The 17,668-nt window shown below is 44.5% G+C and overlaps 1 protein-coding gene across 10 annotated transcripts in view; it reads right to left on the reverse strand.

The window, feature by feature from the left end:
- Positions 1-17,668, reverse strand: part of CCDC88A (coiled-coil domain containing 88A) — a 363,848-nt gene that overhangs the window by 200,360 nt on the left and 145,820 nt on the right. The gene's annotated exons all lie outside the window — the stretch shown is intronic.

Below are 17,668 nucleotides of genomic sequence, written 5' to 3' on the forward strand. Positions count from 1 at the left end.
TATGCTAATGAATGCAACCAGTTACCTGTGTATACATAGGAAATAGGTAATTCTACTTCAAAGCAACTATTCTTCACCCAATGGATCAACCTGATATTGGACATTGAACTGAACTTATGGACTAACTCTGAAAGAACTCTTTGAAACTTTAAAGCTCACCATCTCTACTATTAAACTGATAATTTATTCAATTCTGTATGTATAATGATCTTTTAACCAATACTCTCTCTCTCTTTTCTTTTTTAATAAAGTTTACTTTAGTTAATAAGAATGGCCTGTAAGCTATATTTGGGTAAGATCTTCCCTGATGCTCCCTGACTCAGATGAGAGAAGAGTAGAGAGTCAGGAAGGGACAAAACCATCAAGTCTTTAGCTACTATATAGGAGGTGTAGACAATACCAATATGGTACTGGATAGGATGGTACTGACTGTGAGCTAGGAGGCTTCATCAGTAATGACCCCGTTAGTGCTGGTCTTGCGAACAAAGTCATTGGGGATGATCTTGTTGACCAAAATTACCAGTACCAAGGTCATTAGTACTCACGGAAACTGAACCTGTAGAGACGGTGCAGAAGATAACAGTACTGGGCCCTTTGAGGAACAATAAGACCATGGCAAAATGGGGTGTGAAACTAAACTGCAGTAGTCTGCCATAGTATAACAGTCTGTGTGCACCCTGTTGATGCATGTTAACAGTCCTCTTTGAAATGGGACTAGTTCATAGTGCATTAATGGACTGTTAATATGTGTCAGCAGGGTACATATGGACAGTGAGACTGCAGCAGGTTACCGCAGGGTAGATTCACACCCCAGTTTGCCATGGTCTAATTATTTGTAAAAACAAACTTTATGTTGTTGAATGGGCACTAAGCACCAGTATGTCAAAGTGCACTACAAAACTTTTAGTGAGGTAGCAGGGTCCACATGGTGACTTAGACCAGTGGTTCTCAACCAGAGGTAAGGGTATCCTTAGGGGTACACAGAGGTCTTCCAGAGCGTACATCAACTCTAGACATATGCCTAGTTTTACAGCAGGCTACATAAAAAACACTAGCGAAGTCAGTATAAACTAAAATTTCATATAGACATGACTTGTTTATACTGCTCTATATATTATACACTGAAATATAAGTAAAATATTTATTTTCCAATTGATCTATTTTATAATTTTATGGTAAAAATGAGAAAGTACTCAATTTTTCAGTAATAGTGTGCTGTGACATTTTGAATTTTTATGTCTGATTTTGTAAGCCAGTAGTTTTTAAGCGACGTTTACTTGGGGCTACGCATGACAAATCAGACTCCTGAAAGGGGTGCAATGGTCTGGAAAGGTTGAGAGCCACTGATTTAGACCTGGTCTACACTACAAACATAGGTCGATGAAAGCCACCTTATATCAACCTGTATGCGTCTACACTACCAGGTCCCTCCTACCAACCTAACTTGACTGTTATGTCGACTTAATTACTCCACCTCTGCGAGAGACATAGCGCTTAATTTGATGTTGTTGGTCGACAGAGAGGCAGTATAGACACAGCACTGTGTAAATCGACTGTATTGGCCTACAGCAGATGTGCCACAATGCTCCGCTGTGACCACTCTGGTTATCGTTATCAACTCCGCTGCACAGCCACTGGGTACACAGGAAACAGCCCCTCCCCTTTAAAGCCCTTGGAATTTTTGAATTCCCATTTCCTGTTTGACAGTGTTTTCCCCAGGAATTGACATTAGAGAGGTGTTCGAATTTATGGGGTGGGGGGGGGTCTCAGGGACGATCAGAGATGCGACCGTGAGGGTAAAGGTGGGCTGTATGGCACCATAGTAAAAACTGAAAAATGTTTCATGACTATTAGATTTAACTCATGTTTTAAAATCATCACACAAATTAAAGTTGGCTACTCAAGCCTTCTATGAAGCACTACATCTACATCCTTCTCGGTTTCTCGTTATAATTTTGCACAACTCTGTTAATGAACTTCTTGAATGCAATGCTTTCATCTTTGGTGGCTTCTCGTATGTCCGATACTTACATTCCTTCAACTGATATGCTCATTAGTTCATTCACATGATCAGGCAGAAGGTGACTTCTTTCAGAACACAAAGTTCTGTTCAATGATGAAAAAGAACACTCAACTGTAGCTGTTGTGACTGGGAGTAGCAAGAGATGCATTCCTACTTCTTTCATCCCAGGAAACATAGCACAAAGATCAGTTTGAGCCATTAGTGATGATAAAAAAGAAGTTGAAGTCAAATCTTCATTCATTCATTGTCTGATACTCCAACCTGTGTTCAAATTCTCTATTCTGTCCTGAGCACATGGCAGCCCCATTGCTGGCAGTGTTTCACTCCGCTCAACTGTCGGTATTTTATAGGACAGCAAAAGCTATGTACAGGTTCACTAGAATCCAGAAGTGTCTATTGTAGGTTTTTAAGAATCAAGTCTTAACAAGAATCAAGGCTTAACAAATACTTCTTGTCCTCTTCACTTAAGGATTCAATATAAATGCCTTCATTAGTCAACTTCTGGACTGAAGTCTTTGCTTCTTCCAGTACTTTTTCAATGGATAGCTCTCTGATTGATCCAAATGTAGCTTCTATTGCTGGACAAAGATCTACTACTGTTGTAGCAGATGCCTGGATGGCATTGTTTAATGACCCAAGTGGTTTCAACAGTAGACTTACAAGAGAGAGAATGGCAATAGTCTTCTCTGAACATAGTAGCAAAACCCTAAGCCACACTACTTAGATCCATTCCATCTTGGTAGATACTTTCCAAAGCCAGTAATAATGGCTGGAGTAATTTTAAGACAACAGCCAAAGATCAATCATGAGAAAACCAGAGGGTTTTCCCAGGTTGGACTAATTTGAACTTCAGTCCCAGTGTACCTTCCATATTTTCTTAGATATTCAGTCTTTTTTGGACTCTTGCTGAAAAAAGAATATAATGAAGACATCAAATTTATAGCTTTGTTAATGTCTTTTGAAGAGTCTGCAGCTTGTACTAGCACTAGTTGGAGTAGATGGCCTCTGCAGTGTCTATAGGAGAGATTAGGCTTACACTTTTCTCTGAGCAAAGCTTGTACTCCACCATGTCTTCCAGAGAAGTTTGCAGCTCCATCAAATGCACAAGCAGCCATCCGTTTGGAATCCAACTGACAAGCATTTAACTCTTCTAAGATGTGGGTTGTCACAGACGCAGCTGATGTGTCTTCTATAACTTGAACATCTAGAAATGCATCTACTGGCCTACCACTGACATCAAGATAAAGTACACAATGACTTAATACTTGATGCCCATTTGCATCGGTGCGTTCATCAGCCACGTATGCAAATTTTTTGAATGTGGTGAGAGAGTTCTTCACTTTTTCCAATTGTTGAGTCTTTCACTGTTGCACCACATGCTTGTAGCCAGTCAGCTGAGTATCTTGCAGAAAGATAGTGAGCATTTGCTGGTCTTGTTCGGAACCAGTGTTCAACTTCAGGGTGAACAAGTGAAAATGCACTTAACATTGGCCTCCAGTTTGTAATGTGTGGTATCTCTTGCTTAAATAGAAAGTAGGATGCCACAGCCATGTTTGTTCGCATGAACTGTGTTGTGTCTCCAGCATTCTTAACAGCCTCATTAACACTCACCGGTGTTGTCCTTGGTCAGTGGAGACTCAGCATTCAGAGGTGCTTTCACATGAGTTCACCTCCCAGCTGGGGGACAAGAAGGCACCTTGCACGTTCCTACAGCTGCTCACTGTTCGCTCTGGCCACTGTTATTCATTGTGCCACCGTTCACTCCATCGCTCTGTTGCCAATGGCCCTGCGCTGTCACCTTCTGCTGCCACCTGCCACTGTGACCTCTGCAAGTGGTCTCTTGAGGTTCCACCCAGCTCTCAGTGATTTCAGCTGATCTCTCAGTGGGGAACCTCGCTGCTAGTACAGACTGGACCATCTCTTCCACAGAAACACTGTCCCACAGCAGGTCTAAGCACTTAGACCTGATTATCAGTGATTTCAGCTGTAGTGGTCACTTAACAGAACAAAAGACTATCTATGGAGCGTAATCAGCTCTTTCTTTAAACAGTAAAAAGGGGCAGGTCAAATAGTACTTGTGACTCAAGCAGACCATCAAGCAAAACACCTGTCCCCACCCTCTCATAAGAACATAAGAATGGCCATACTGGGTCAGACCAAAGGTTTATCCAGCCCAGTATCCTGTCTACCGACAGTGGCCAATGCCAGGTGCCCCAGAGGGAGTGAACCTAACAGGTAATGATCAAGTGATCTCTCTCCTGCCATCCATCTCCTCCCTCTGACAAACACAGACTAGGGACACCATTTCTTACCCATCCCAGCTAATAGCCATTAATGGACTTAACCTCCATGAATGTATCCAGTTCTCTTTTAAACCCTGTTATAGTCCTAGCCTTCACAACCTCCTCAGGCAAGGAGTTCCCACAGGCTGACTGTGCGCTGAGTGAAGAAGAACTTCCCTTTGTTTTAAACCTGCTGCCCATTAATTTCACTTGGTGGCCCCTAGTTCTTATATTATGGGAACAAGTAAATAACTTTTCCTTATTCACTTTCTCCACACCACTCATGATTTTATATACCACGATCATATCCCCCCTTAGTCTCCTCTTTTCCAAGCTGAAAAGCCCTAGCCTCTTTAATCTCTCCTCATATGGGACCTGTTCCAAACCCCTAATCATTTTAGTTGCCCTTTTCTGAACCTTTTCTAATGCCAGTATATCTTTTTTGAGATGATGAGACTACAACTGTGTGCAGTATTCAAGATGTGGGCGCACCATGGATTTATATAAGGGCAATAAGATATTCTCCATCTTATTCTCTATCCTCTCTCTTGATGCCCTCAATCAGCACAGGCTAAGTACAGTTCCACTGTCCTTTACTCATACAATAAGAACAACAACATTTCATTACCCACCCCCGCCCCACATTCAAGTGATTTGTAACCCAACCCCAGCCAAAATCTATCACTTGGGCAACACAGCTCTGTTTGCTGGATATCTAGGTGATTAGGTGTGAATGTAAATACAATCTGGTCCTGAAGCCTTTGCCCCCAGCCCCCAGCTCATCACTAGCTGTCAGGGAGAGCTCATTTAGAGTTTGCTTACAAATCATCATTTGAAATTATTATGTTGGCCAACATCACCGAAATGAAAGCACTGACATTGTCATAAAAAACAACACCTGTATAAGGAAGCTAGCCTATGTTCATACTTTTCAAATCTATTATACTTAAGTGTGTATTAATGTTTCAATTTCAATTCAAATTTCCAAACAGTCACTAAATTGGCAACACTGCATGTAATTAGTTCACAAAACTGGGGTGAAGGGGTGTTGGGGAAATTCGGGGGGGAGGTATAGGGAAATCCCTGCTGTTTGATCAACATGGAGAGCTCGGCAGCCCAGCTGATCATGGTGACTCAACGCACCGAACGCACTCCAGTCTGGAGTACATAGAAGGTGGTGGATCTTATTGGTCTGTGGAGAGAATAGTTTGTGCAGGCACAGCTCCGACCCAGCCATAGAAAAGTCGACACATACAAAAAGATTGTGTGGGGCATGGTGGAAAAGAGCTACACCAGGGACATACAGCAGTGCTGCGTGAAAATCAAAGAACTTCGGCGAGTGTACCAGAAGACAAGGGACACAAACAGTCATTCTGGTTCTGCACCACAAACATGCCACGTCTACAATGAGCTGCATGCGATTCTCAGTGGCGACCCCACAACTACCCACAAATGCAGCGTGGATACCTCACAAGAGTCTGAGTCCGGGGCCACCTGAGGAACAAGGAGGGAATTGTGGATGAGGAAGAGGAGAATGGGAGACAGGCAAGCAGGGGATCCATTCTCCCCAAGAGTCAGGAGCTATTTTTAACCTCAGAGCAGTCCAGCTGGTCGCAAGACAGCATAATGGCCGAGCGTGATGCCGGGAAAGGCACCTCTGGTGAGTATGCAATTTCAATCAAACTGTAGGGGTTACATGCTCTTATATTTTATGTTTAATTTGAAGAAAAAGTGAGGTGCAGTGGGTATCTGTTTCCCAGTGTACGCTCCAACTACGGAGAGGGTGCCCCCAGAAAATCATAGAATATCAAGGTTGGAAGGGACCTCAGGAGGTCATCTAGTCCAACCCCCTGCTCAAAGCAGGACCAATCCCCAACTAAATCATGCCAGCCAGGGCTTTGTCAAGCCTGACCTTAAAAACCTCGAAGGAAGGAGATTCTAGGACTGTACTAGGTAACCCATTCCAGTGCTTCACCACCCTCCTAGTGAATACTTTTTTCCTAATATCCAACCTATACCTCTCCCACTGCAACTTGAGACCATTACTCCTTGTTCTGTCATATGCTACCACTCACACCAGGCTAGATCCATCCTCTTTGGAACCCCCTTTCAGGTAGTTGAAAGCAGCTATCAAATCCCCTCTCATTCTTGTCTTCTGCAGACTAAACAATCCCAGTTTCCTCAGCCTTTCCTCATACGTCATGTGCTCCAGCCCCCTAATCATTTTTGTTGCCCTCTGCTGGACTCTTTCCAATTTTTCCACATCCTTCTTGTAGTGTGAGGCCCAAAACTGGACACAGTACTCCAGATGAGGCCTCACCAATGCCGAATAGAGGGGAATGATCACGTCCCTTGATCTGCTGGCAATGCTCCTACTTATACAGCCCAAAAGACTGTTTATGTCCTCCAGGGAGATCTCCAGGAAACACTCTGCTATCCTTTGCAGAAGGTTGCTGGAGAGGGTTGTCTTATTTCTACCACCTCAGTAGGACACTTTCCCATGCCACTCTAGTATTAATTCTGCTGTCATCATTCCGGTACACAGCATAAGGACCAGGTCTTTACCCAGGTGGTTGCAGCATCTGCTCCCTTGCCACCTCCTTTACCCTCAGGAGACTGATAACCCATAGGGTCACCTTGGGGAGATGGTGGAAGCTTTCATTACAAGTACTCATACTGCAAACAGAGCATGTGATCCGCCACCCACGGTACCTCAACCACGTTTTCTCTAACATGCCTGTGGTTTGGATGGCTAGGATCTGCTTGACCTTGGAATCTGGAAGCCCAGGGCAACTGCTACCAGCAGTGTTAAGGGGGGGCAGAGGGGAGGGAGTGTGATTTTAAAAAACCAACTTTGTACTAGGGTATGCACTGACAATGGTTGCCTTGTGCTTTGCATGCCTTACAGTAGAAAGCTTGGCCTTTAGCATATCCTCCACACTGTCGGAGAGGCTTTCACAGATTAGAAGACAGAAAAAGAACGTGTGATGACCTAAGTTCCCTCTAAGCTGTGCGGCTGCGCAGCTGCCTATTAAGCCTCAGGCAGGGGCTAAGGGCCCTCCCCGCCGGCCCCAGCGCGGACCTGCAGCAGCCTGGAGAGGTTGCCCCTCACCGTTGGCCACAGCGCATCCCTGCCATGGCCAAGGGAGAGGCATCCCTCACCGTTGGCCCCAGCACGGACCTGCCTCAGCCGGGGGAGAGGTGTCCATCCCCGCCGGCACCAGCACGGACCTGCCTCGGCCGGGGCAGAGAAGCCCTTCCCTCAGCCCAGCCCAGGCCCACCAGAGCTGCCGGGGAGAAGAGCCCCTCCCTTGTCCCAACCCAGCCCCGCTGGAGCTGCCATGGCTGGGGAGAGGCGCCTCTCCTCCAGCCCCAATCTGCTGTGGCAAGAGAGGGCTGAGAGGAGTCATCTCTCCCCACCGCAGCTCTAGGATAGCCTGCACCTCAAACCCCTCATCCCTGGCTCCACCCCAGAGTCCACCCCCCCACCGCACCCCAACCCTCTGCCCCAGCCCTGAGCCCCTTCCCAAACCCCAAGCCCCTCATCTTTGGCCCTACCCTAGAGCCCGCACCCTCTGCACCCCCACCCTCTGCCCCAACCCTGAGCCCCCTCCCGCATGCCAAACCCCTCATCCCCAGCCCCGTCCCAGAGCCCGCACCCCCAGCCAGAGCCCTCATCCTCCCACACCCCAACCCTCTGCCTCAGCCCTGAGCCCCCTCCCACACTCTGAACCCCTAGGCCTCACCTCCATGTTGGTGCACATAACAAAATTCATTCCGCACATGGACACAAAAAATCAGAGGGAACACTGGTGATGACATGTTCAGCGAGATAATGAATGCCTCTGGGATAGATGATATGGAGCTAAGAGCCTGGAAGATTTCATTGTCTGAAAAACTGGACATGGACAGCAAGAGAGTATTCTGGAAGCATGAACATGCCATGCAAGATGAGATCCTGAGGATTATGAAGGATCAATCAGACATGTTGAGGCGTCTGATTGAGCTTCAAGAAAAACAGCTTGAGGCTAGACTCCCTCTGCAGCCCCTGCAGAACGGCCTGGAAACATCACCCTATTCCAAAATCCCCCTTCCCCAAACTTCCAGGAAGTGGGGGTGGGGGGAGGGAAGGTGCAGTATCCCTTCCACTCAACACCTGGGGAGGGTACTAAGAGCAAATGGCGGTCATTTTAAGACCTTTGATAGGCAAGACTTCTGTGCTTACACAGAAAAGCTGACTTGATTTCTCCCCTCCCAATTTTATCACACTGTTTGCTCAAGGTTAAACTATTTTCCTGGTCTTTCGGTTTGTTTGTGCAATTAAAGTCAATGTTTCAATAATGAAATATTCTTTATTTATTCTAAGCATGGAGATTTGGTGGGTGGAAGGGGAGATACAGGGAAACTGATGCAACAGAGGGGATGGTATGGGAATGCAGCCCAATATGCCATTAGCCTAATGCAGCCCAATATGCCAGAAGCCTTCTTGGCAACAAGTTGCACAATACTGTGTGCCACTTACCATAACAGTATTCTGGCTCATTACTGAAACAGGTTTTCAAAGTCTCCCAGAGAGGCAGAGCTCCTTGCTGGGCTCTTCTTATTGCCCTGGTATCTGGTTGCTCAAAATTAGCTGCCAGCCTATCCGCCTTCATGCCCGACCCCTGTGGAAACTTCTCTCCTTTGATGAACAGATATTATGGAGCCCACAGCAGCCAGCGATAACAATGGGGATATTGCTTTCACTGACGTCTAGCCTAGTAAGCCATCTGCGCCAGCAACCCTTTAAATGTCCAAAGGTACATTCCACCACCATTCTGCACCTGCTCAGCCGACTGTTGAACTACTCCTTCCTGCTGTCCAGGTGGCCAGCGTATGGCTTCATTCAGCAGTTCTGCAGAAAAGGACCTAGGGGTTACAGTGGACGAGAAGCTGGATATGAGTCAACAGTGTAACCCCAAGTTGCCAAGAAGGCCAATGGCATTTTCGGATATATAAGTAGGGGCATTGCCAGCAGATCGAGGGGGATGTGATTGTTCCCTTCTATTTGACACTGGTGAGGCCTCATCTGGAGTACTGTGTCCAGTTTTGGGCCCCACACTACAAGAAGGATGTGGAAAAATTGGAAAGAGTCCAGTGGAGGGCAACAAAAATGATTAGGGGACTGGAACACATGACTTATGAGGAGAGGCTGAGGGAACTGAAGATGTTTAGTCTACGGAAGAGAAGAATGAGGAGGGATTTGATAGCTGCTTTCAAGTACCTGAAAGGGGGTTCCAAAGAGGATGGCTCTAGACTGTTCTCAGTGGCAGCAGATGACAGAACAAGGAGTAATGGTCTCAAGTTGCAGTGGGGGAGATTTAGGTTGGATATTAGGAAAAACTTTTTCACTAGGAGGGTGGTGAAACACTGGAATGCGTTACCTAGGGAGGTGGTGGAATCTCCTTCCTTAGAAGTTTTTAACGTCAGGCTTGACAAAGCCCTGGCTGGGATGATTTAATTGGGGATCGGTCCTGCTTTGAGCAGGGGGTTGGACTAGATGACCTCCTGAGGTCCCTTCCAACCCTGATATTCTATGATTCTATGATTCATGAGCCATGGGAACAAGGATTAGGCTGGGTCTCCAAGGATCGCTATTGGCATTTCTACATCATCTATGGTTATTTTGCAATCTAGAAAGAAAGTCCCTGATTGCAGCTTTATGAACAATGCACGTCATGCACTTTTCCTGGCCATCACACGTTGATGTACATGAAATGCTCCCTGTGATCCACCAGCACTTGCAACACCATTGAAAGGTATCCCTTTCAGTTTATGTACTCTCTGGCTAGGTGGTTTGGTGCCAAGATAGGGATATGCATGTCATATATTGCCCACTGCAGTTAGGGAACCGCACTGCAGCAAAACCATCCACTATGTCCTGCACATTTCCCAGAGCCACTACCCTTCTTAGCAGAAGTCAATTAATGTCCCTGCTAACTTCGATCACAACAGCTCCAACAGTGGATTTACCAATTCCAAATTGATTCCACACGGAAAAGTAGCAGTCCGGGATTGCTAGCTTCCACAAAGCAATCGTCACTCACTTCTCACTATCAGCACTATCAGCAGCACTATCAGCAGCTTTAGTATTGCTGCGCTTCAGGGCTGGGGAAAGCTCTGCACAAAGTTCCTGGAAAGTGGCCTTCCACATTCGAAAGTTCTGCAGCCGTTGCTCATCATCCCCTAACTACATAACGATGCAATCCCACCAGTCAATGCTTTTTTCCCAGAACCAGTAACGGAGTTCCACCGTGTTCTGCTGCTGTGCAACTGCTAGCAGCAACTGGGAATTGTTTCATTCTATGGCTTGCAGCAGGGCTGCTCGAAGGACATTGTAACGTTCCGTGCGGCAGCGCATGTCTCAGCTCTGGAAATACTGCAGGATAAGGTGCGAGGCATTTGTAATGCTCACAACAAGAAAGCACAGCTGAGCAGGGTCCATGCTTCTCAGGCTATGACGTATGCGTGGCAAAGCCAAGCTTTTGAAAACAGGCGTGAAAAAGTATGGGTTGTTTGCCACTAATATCAGGGTAGCGAGACAGGGAGGGAGGAAACTGCATCTTGGGAGGTTGAAGCCATGTTCCCATTCTACCCTGAGACAATGTTTTGATCCCACGAGGCATTGCAAGCCCTTCCCAAAACCCCCAAAGGTTAGTTGCACTGTGGGATAGCTACCCATGGTGCACTGCTCTCTGCATTGATGCAAGCGCTGCTAGTGAGGATGCACTCTATCAAGACAATGAGCATGGTTTGGGCAAGTCCAATCAACTGAATTACTGCAGCGGCTACATGTAGACTTAAATTAAGCAGGGGGAGAGGTAGATACGCTGGAGGGTAAGGATAGGGTCCAGAGTGACCTAGACAAATTGGAGGATTGGGCTAAAAGAAATCTGATGAGGTTCAACAAGGACAAGTGCAGAGTCCTGCACTTAGGACGGAAGAATCCCATGCACTGCTATAGGCTGGGGACAGACTGGCTAAGCAGCAGTTCTGCAGAAAAGTACCCGGGGATTACAGTGGATGAGAAGCTGGAGAGGAGTCAGCAGTGTGCCCTTGTTGCCAAGAAGGCTAATGGCATATTGGGCTGCATCAGTAGGAGCACTGCCAGCAGAAGAGGGAAGTGATTATTCCCCTCTCTTCAGCACTGGTGAGGCCACATCAGGAGTATTGCATCCAGTTTTGGGCCCCCCACTACAGAAAGCATGTGGACAAATTGGAGAGAGTCCAGCGGAGGGCAACGAAACACTATTTCACCAGGAGGGTGGTGAAGCACTGGAATGGGTTACCTAGGGAGGTGGTGGAATCTCCATCCTTAGAGGTTTTTAAGGCCCGGCTTGACAAAGCCCTGGCTGGGATGATTTAGTTCATGTTGGTCCTGTCTTGAGCAGGGGGTTGGACTAGATGACCTCCTGATATCTCTTCCAACCCTAATCTTCTATGATTCTATGATCTTATGAAATTAAGTTGACTTAACTTTGTAGTGTAGACATGTCCTTAGTGTGTGGCACTGTAGAATTACATCCTGTCTTGTCATGCATTAACTCTCTGTGTAAATATGTACCAAAGAAGTGCTATAAAAGTGTTGACAACAGTGAGCTGTGAGGCACCACTAAAGCTCTGACTTTGTAACCACAGGCAGTGAGAAGGAACTGCGAGGGTGCTGAGGCAGCCCTGCCCTTTTGTCCCTCTGATGGTGGTATCAGGACTCAGGGTGCATGTGTCACCCCCAGAGGTACGGCTAATCAAGTCTCCAGCTCAAGTGCATGGGGAACGCACATACCTAAGGTGAAGGAACTAAAGTGGAACATACATGCGCACAAACAGCTGAAGAAACACCTAACTTTAGGCTCCTACTTACGAAAACCTTGCATTTAAATGTCTCTTTTGTCTTCTTCCTCAACTGTAAAATGGGGTATTAATACGTACCTAGCTCTCCATGATGTTTTGGAGCAAAATTAATTAATATTGTAAAACACTTTAAGATCTTCAGATGAAAGGTGCTATGATTGCAAACGTTCTATTTTTTGTTTTTGTTAATAGTATTGTGCTAATGCCTGAGGTTCCCAATCAAGATTGGAGCCCCATTATTCTAAGCTCCGTATCAAAATAAGATACGGCTCCTACCTTAAAGAGTTTACTATCTAGAGCTCCAATCCTGCAAAGACCTACACATGTGCTTAACTGTATACACAGTGATCAATCGCACTGAAATCTAACTCTTTTCCTGAACCAATGACCATTCATTGTCATTCTTTTATAAAAGAAAGGGAAAGGGGGGGCACTGAACCTGCGTCTTCCATATTTCAGGAGAGTACCCTAACCACTGGGCTAAAAGTTATAAGGAAGGGCTAGCAATCTCCCCCCCCACCTCTCTTTTTTTTATGAATCTAGTCCTCCTTTGCTTTTGTCAAAACGCTTGAATTTAAAACAAACAAAAAAAAATCAAGTCAGACCAAAACAAAACATTTTGTTTCAACTTTTCAATTCAACAAAAAATGTTTTTAAAAAATCGTTTTCAGTTCAACCAGAAACAAAACTGTTTTTGGATTTTTCATAACTCTCAGCAAACCAAAAATCCATTATTCACTCAATTCTATATGTAACAGGCACGTAGCTTTCAAATCCTTCCACTCCTTCATTTATTCCTCATTACTTGTCTAGGAAGATACTGGGCATAGCTCCGAACAGCCCTTCATTGTCAATTTCCAATTGTGCTTCTGTCATAAACATTCTGCTAAGGGTAGCATAAAATCCCTCCTTTACCTATAAAGGGTTAAGAAGCTCAGATAACCTGGTTGGCACCTGATCAAAAGGACCAAAAAGGGGAGAAGATACTTTCTAATCTGTGGGGGAAGGTTTTTGTTTTGTGTTTCTTTGTGTTCTCTTGGGAGGCAGAGAGGCACCAGGTCGGGGAAATCCATCTCCTCCAAACAATCCTGAAACGAGTCTCTAATATTACAAAAAGTGTAAGTAAACAAGGCAAGGCACATGAGGTTATCTTTTGTTTTAGCTTGTGAATTTTCCCTGTGCTAAGAGGGAGGTTTATCCCCGTCTTTTGTAACTTTAAAGTTTTGCCTAGAGGGGAATACTCTGTTTTGAATCTGATTACCCTGTAAAGTTACCTTCCATCCTGATTTTACAGAGCTGCTTCTTTACTGTTTTTTCTTTATAATAAAGTTCTGTTTTTTAAGAATCTGATTGGTTTTTAGTGTCCTAAAAACCCAAGGGTCTGGTCTGTGCTCACCTGGTTTACCTATTTGGTTGGTAGATTATTCTCAAGCCTCCCCAGGAAAGGGGGTGAAGAGGCTTGGGGGGATATTTTAGGGAAACAGGAACTCCAAGTGGTCCTTTTCCTGAATCTTTGTCTAACTCACTTGGTGGTAGAAGCAGTACCCATTCAAGGAAAAGGAAGGATTTGTGCCTTGGGGAAGTTTTTAACCTAAGCTGGTAAAAATAAGATTAGGGGGTCTTTCATGCGGGTCCCCACATCTGTACCCCAGAGTTCAGAGTGGGGAGGGAACCCTGACAGCTTCCCTTTTCATTAGTATTTGGATCCCTTATTTTCCATAATGGATTTAGTGAAAGATAATAAATGTTCACCTTTTAAATCACTTCACTGCTCATGTGTGAGATTTCCAAATATTATTATTTTGAACATTTCTCTCTCTGGGAGCATAGATAGCTACACTGCTATCCAAACAGCTATTCATAGGATCCTAAATTAAGTCATACAGGAGTCACTCACTCTGTTTTTCCAACTTGCTTTCTATTTTTATATAGTCTCTAGTCTCTAACTAGTCTCTAATGTTATTTACTTCCTATATACACATTATGATGATCAAATCAATAACTATTAGTAATATAATTAAACTTATTTGGTTGCATAACACTTTATTTTCTAATCCCTTGCTTTCGTATGCTTAGAACTTTCTAGAACATTCACATTGGGCTGATTTTTTTCTGAGTGGCCTCTGGTGATATTCATTAGGGAAAAAAAGTTTGAGCAAAACCCATTGAAGCTGTACTTGAGATAAGGGAGATTTAGGTTAAAAAAAAATCTCTTTTCAGTTTAGCCGTAATTTCTGAACACAGCTCTGATAACAGCAGACATTTTAAGTTGTTTTTTAACATGGCTTAGACAAAGTCCTCCTTGAGGACTCATATCTTTGTTTGGTTCAGAATATAATTGTTTTTATTTAACAAAAAGTTAGAAACATTTGAAAATTTCAAACTCAAAACACTTTAAGTTAAATCAAAGGGTGCACACTTAACATAGGCACATTTTGAGCTGTATCTCCTTGCACAAAGTGGACACTCTTAAAAGCTATTGAAAGGAAGACTAACAAAACTTACACCACTCAGGTTGCAATTTTCCAGGCCTGGTTTTTATGTATGTTCTTATACTGTATTCCTCAACGTAGTAGCTGAGTACCTTACACATTTAAATGAACACAAGATTGACCTCTGTATCTTTTACTTTCTTTCCCCATTCTGTAGGGCTTTAAAAAAATATAATATTGAGATATGGCTCAGTTGAAGAAACTTGGCTGCATTTCCAACTGAAAGTGCTGAGGTTTGTCATCATTTTGTCTAAAAGCCAGTTCCACGGTTGTGGGGGCCAATCCCCGAGAAAGCAGTCTCCTGTACACACAATTCTCCCTCATGAGGCACACAGTTCCATTATTCTAGTAGAATGTACCTGTCACAGGAGGTCAAGATTAAATACAGCAAGGCAATCCTCCAAGTAACTTGGATAAATCCATGGAAGGCTCTGAAGAGCAGGACTGCAACCTTGAAATAAACCCAGTGATCAAATAAGAAGTTAGTGAAGAGAATGGAGCACTGAGACGACATACTTTCAATGGCTTGTGCTGCTGACTAAGAGAACCATTATGTACTGGACCAATTTTTGAGGCCAGTAGTTTCACTCCAGTAGGTGCAGATCATCATGGCCAAGTGACAGGATGGAACATAGTCTTCTAGTCAGCTGCAGGGGGAAAAGGGTGTGGCTTTCAGGATATCCCGAATCACTGAGTTATGCAGGTGAACATCAAAGTCATGGATCTTCTTAACGATCCGAAAACATGGTGTCAATGGAGTATGATGCATTGAAGCTGGAAAGTTCTGCAAAAATTTCCCTTTCCCTACCAGCATCACAACAGTCTCTTCCAGATTCAGCTTCATCCAGCTGTTTATCACAGCCACACCCTTAAGAGGAATTGGAAAATGACCGTGATTGCATCTGATGTAAATGTATCATAGACTTGAATGCGTCTATGTACTGCTGAAATGTTAGTACACGCTGTCTCACAATGGATCCTAGCAGTTTCATGTGGATGTGTAAGAGGTTGGGGAATACGATGGATCTTTGTAGAACTCCACAAGTAATATCTCAACAGGCAGTAGAATAGGCACCCATCATGACTCTGTGCATGCAGCGTGAGAACACCTGAACTCCCACTGACCTCTGCCACAACCCTGAAGTAGGGTAGAAGCACTACATTGTTGACTCAATTGTTGTGGAGATGCCCAGCAATATGAGCATGGATGTATGCTAATTCACCATCATCAAGAGGAGATCAATGTCTCCAGCCCTATTTATTTTCTATGATTCAGGAGATAGGTGGAACTGGAGATGACCACTGAAGAGGATGGCTGCACTGAGGAATGTTTTTTAACTGCTGTTCTGACTACAGAATGCTTTAGGGTGGATATTAGATTTCCCTCCACTTGGGTGGTATTGACAATTTCTCTCATTCTGTGATTTCCTGCTGCGTTTCTGTGTCTTCCTGTCATGGAACAGAGCAAACTCAGAAAAAGAAGGTGATGTGTTATCAAGTCTGCATCCAATGTATTGCTCCTCAAGTCCAGAAAAATCACCTTGGATGCAGGCAATTTTCTCTGAGAAGACTTTGCAAAGGAAGGTTCTAGAGCTGAACTGAGGCAGTCTCAGTAGATCAAATGATTCAAGGTTTGGAGTAGTGTTCAGCGTGGCATGATTAGCAGCTGTTATGGTGAAAGAAAGTTAGGACCCATTGTGCTTTTTTCACTGTCAAGGCATACAGATTCCTTGTGCAAGTCTGTCTGCTTGCGTTTTCCACCACTGATACTTGAGTTTTCCTTCTTCCCACTTCTGTCGCAGACCACATGGAGAACCGTGGAAGTGATGGGGAGTGAGTGTCCTCAATTAATAGGATAAGCTGACTGTAGTTAATGAGGTAGGAGCTCTGCAGAAATAACATTATGTGATCATATAATTAAAGACATCATAATGCGTATGGACATGGGGACAGTTTTTTCTTAAATTTGAATATCCAAACATGTCTATTTCTGCTTCTCTGAGGACATCACACAGGAGTCTCACTCCCGGGCATCTTGTTCCTATCATGAAACCACAGAAGCTCCCAAATATCAAAACTTCTGAGTCTAAGCGACAGCAGTAGTGGGAGTAGGGTGTATGCCAGGCCCCCTATTGAATATCATGTGACACACCTCTCCAACAATTATATATATGGCTGCCTGTAAATTCTATGCCAATCCTTTCTGTGTCATGTAATCTGTGCATCATATTTGACTTCAACCTCTCTTTAGACCTGTACATCCAACATGTATGCAAAATATGCTGCATCCTCCTCCATATTGTTTCCAATATTTCACTTTTCCCTCTCACTACACTACTAAAACCCTCACCCTTGCTTCCTGTCTTTCCTACTACAACCTCCTTTCTCTGGTCCCCCCAGAACCCACTTTGCTTTACTTAGATCAAAATACTGCTTAAAGATCAGAGCTACAGCCAGAAACCAAGAAAACAGAAGGAGATTTACACAGGTATTTTAAATACATTCTTTATTGCTGGGGGAAGGAGGTAAGAGCAGGAGGGGGAGAATATTGTTTAGTGTGAACGTAAAATCAAAGGAGCCATAAAAATTTGCCTCTTTTTATTTTATAATTGGCTTATGGAGTGAAACTCTTTTGGATTCCAACTCTCAAAGTCCATTGGACCACATTGTTTTGGAGAAATTAACATATGTGGATAATCAGCTCAAAACACATGTGGCAAATTGCTGGTACTCCTATGATGGGTCCTGCACTTTCTCTTCTTGGGGTGGGGGGGTTTTCAGGGTGCCGTTTCTCACCCCTGAATTGGGGTATTAACTGTCCCACTAGTATCGCAGAGAAAGGGAATGGAGAGGAAGAGGGACCCCGGCCCGCCCTCTACTCCGGTCCCAGCCCAGTGGCCCTAGGGATAGCAGCAAACCACTTGAATTAGCGATTCCTTCCCCTGGGCTACTTCCCTCTCCGGCCTTTCAGCTTGTGGGGC

Source organism: Natator depressus, chromosome 3, assembly GCF_965152275.1.
Source record: "Natator depressus isolate rNatDep1 chromosome 3, rNatDep2.hap1, whole genome shotgun sequence".
Classification (NCBI taxonomy): Eukaryota; Metazoa; Chordata; order Testudines; family Cheloniidae; genus Natator; species Natator depressus.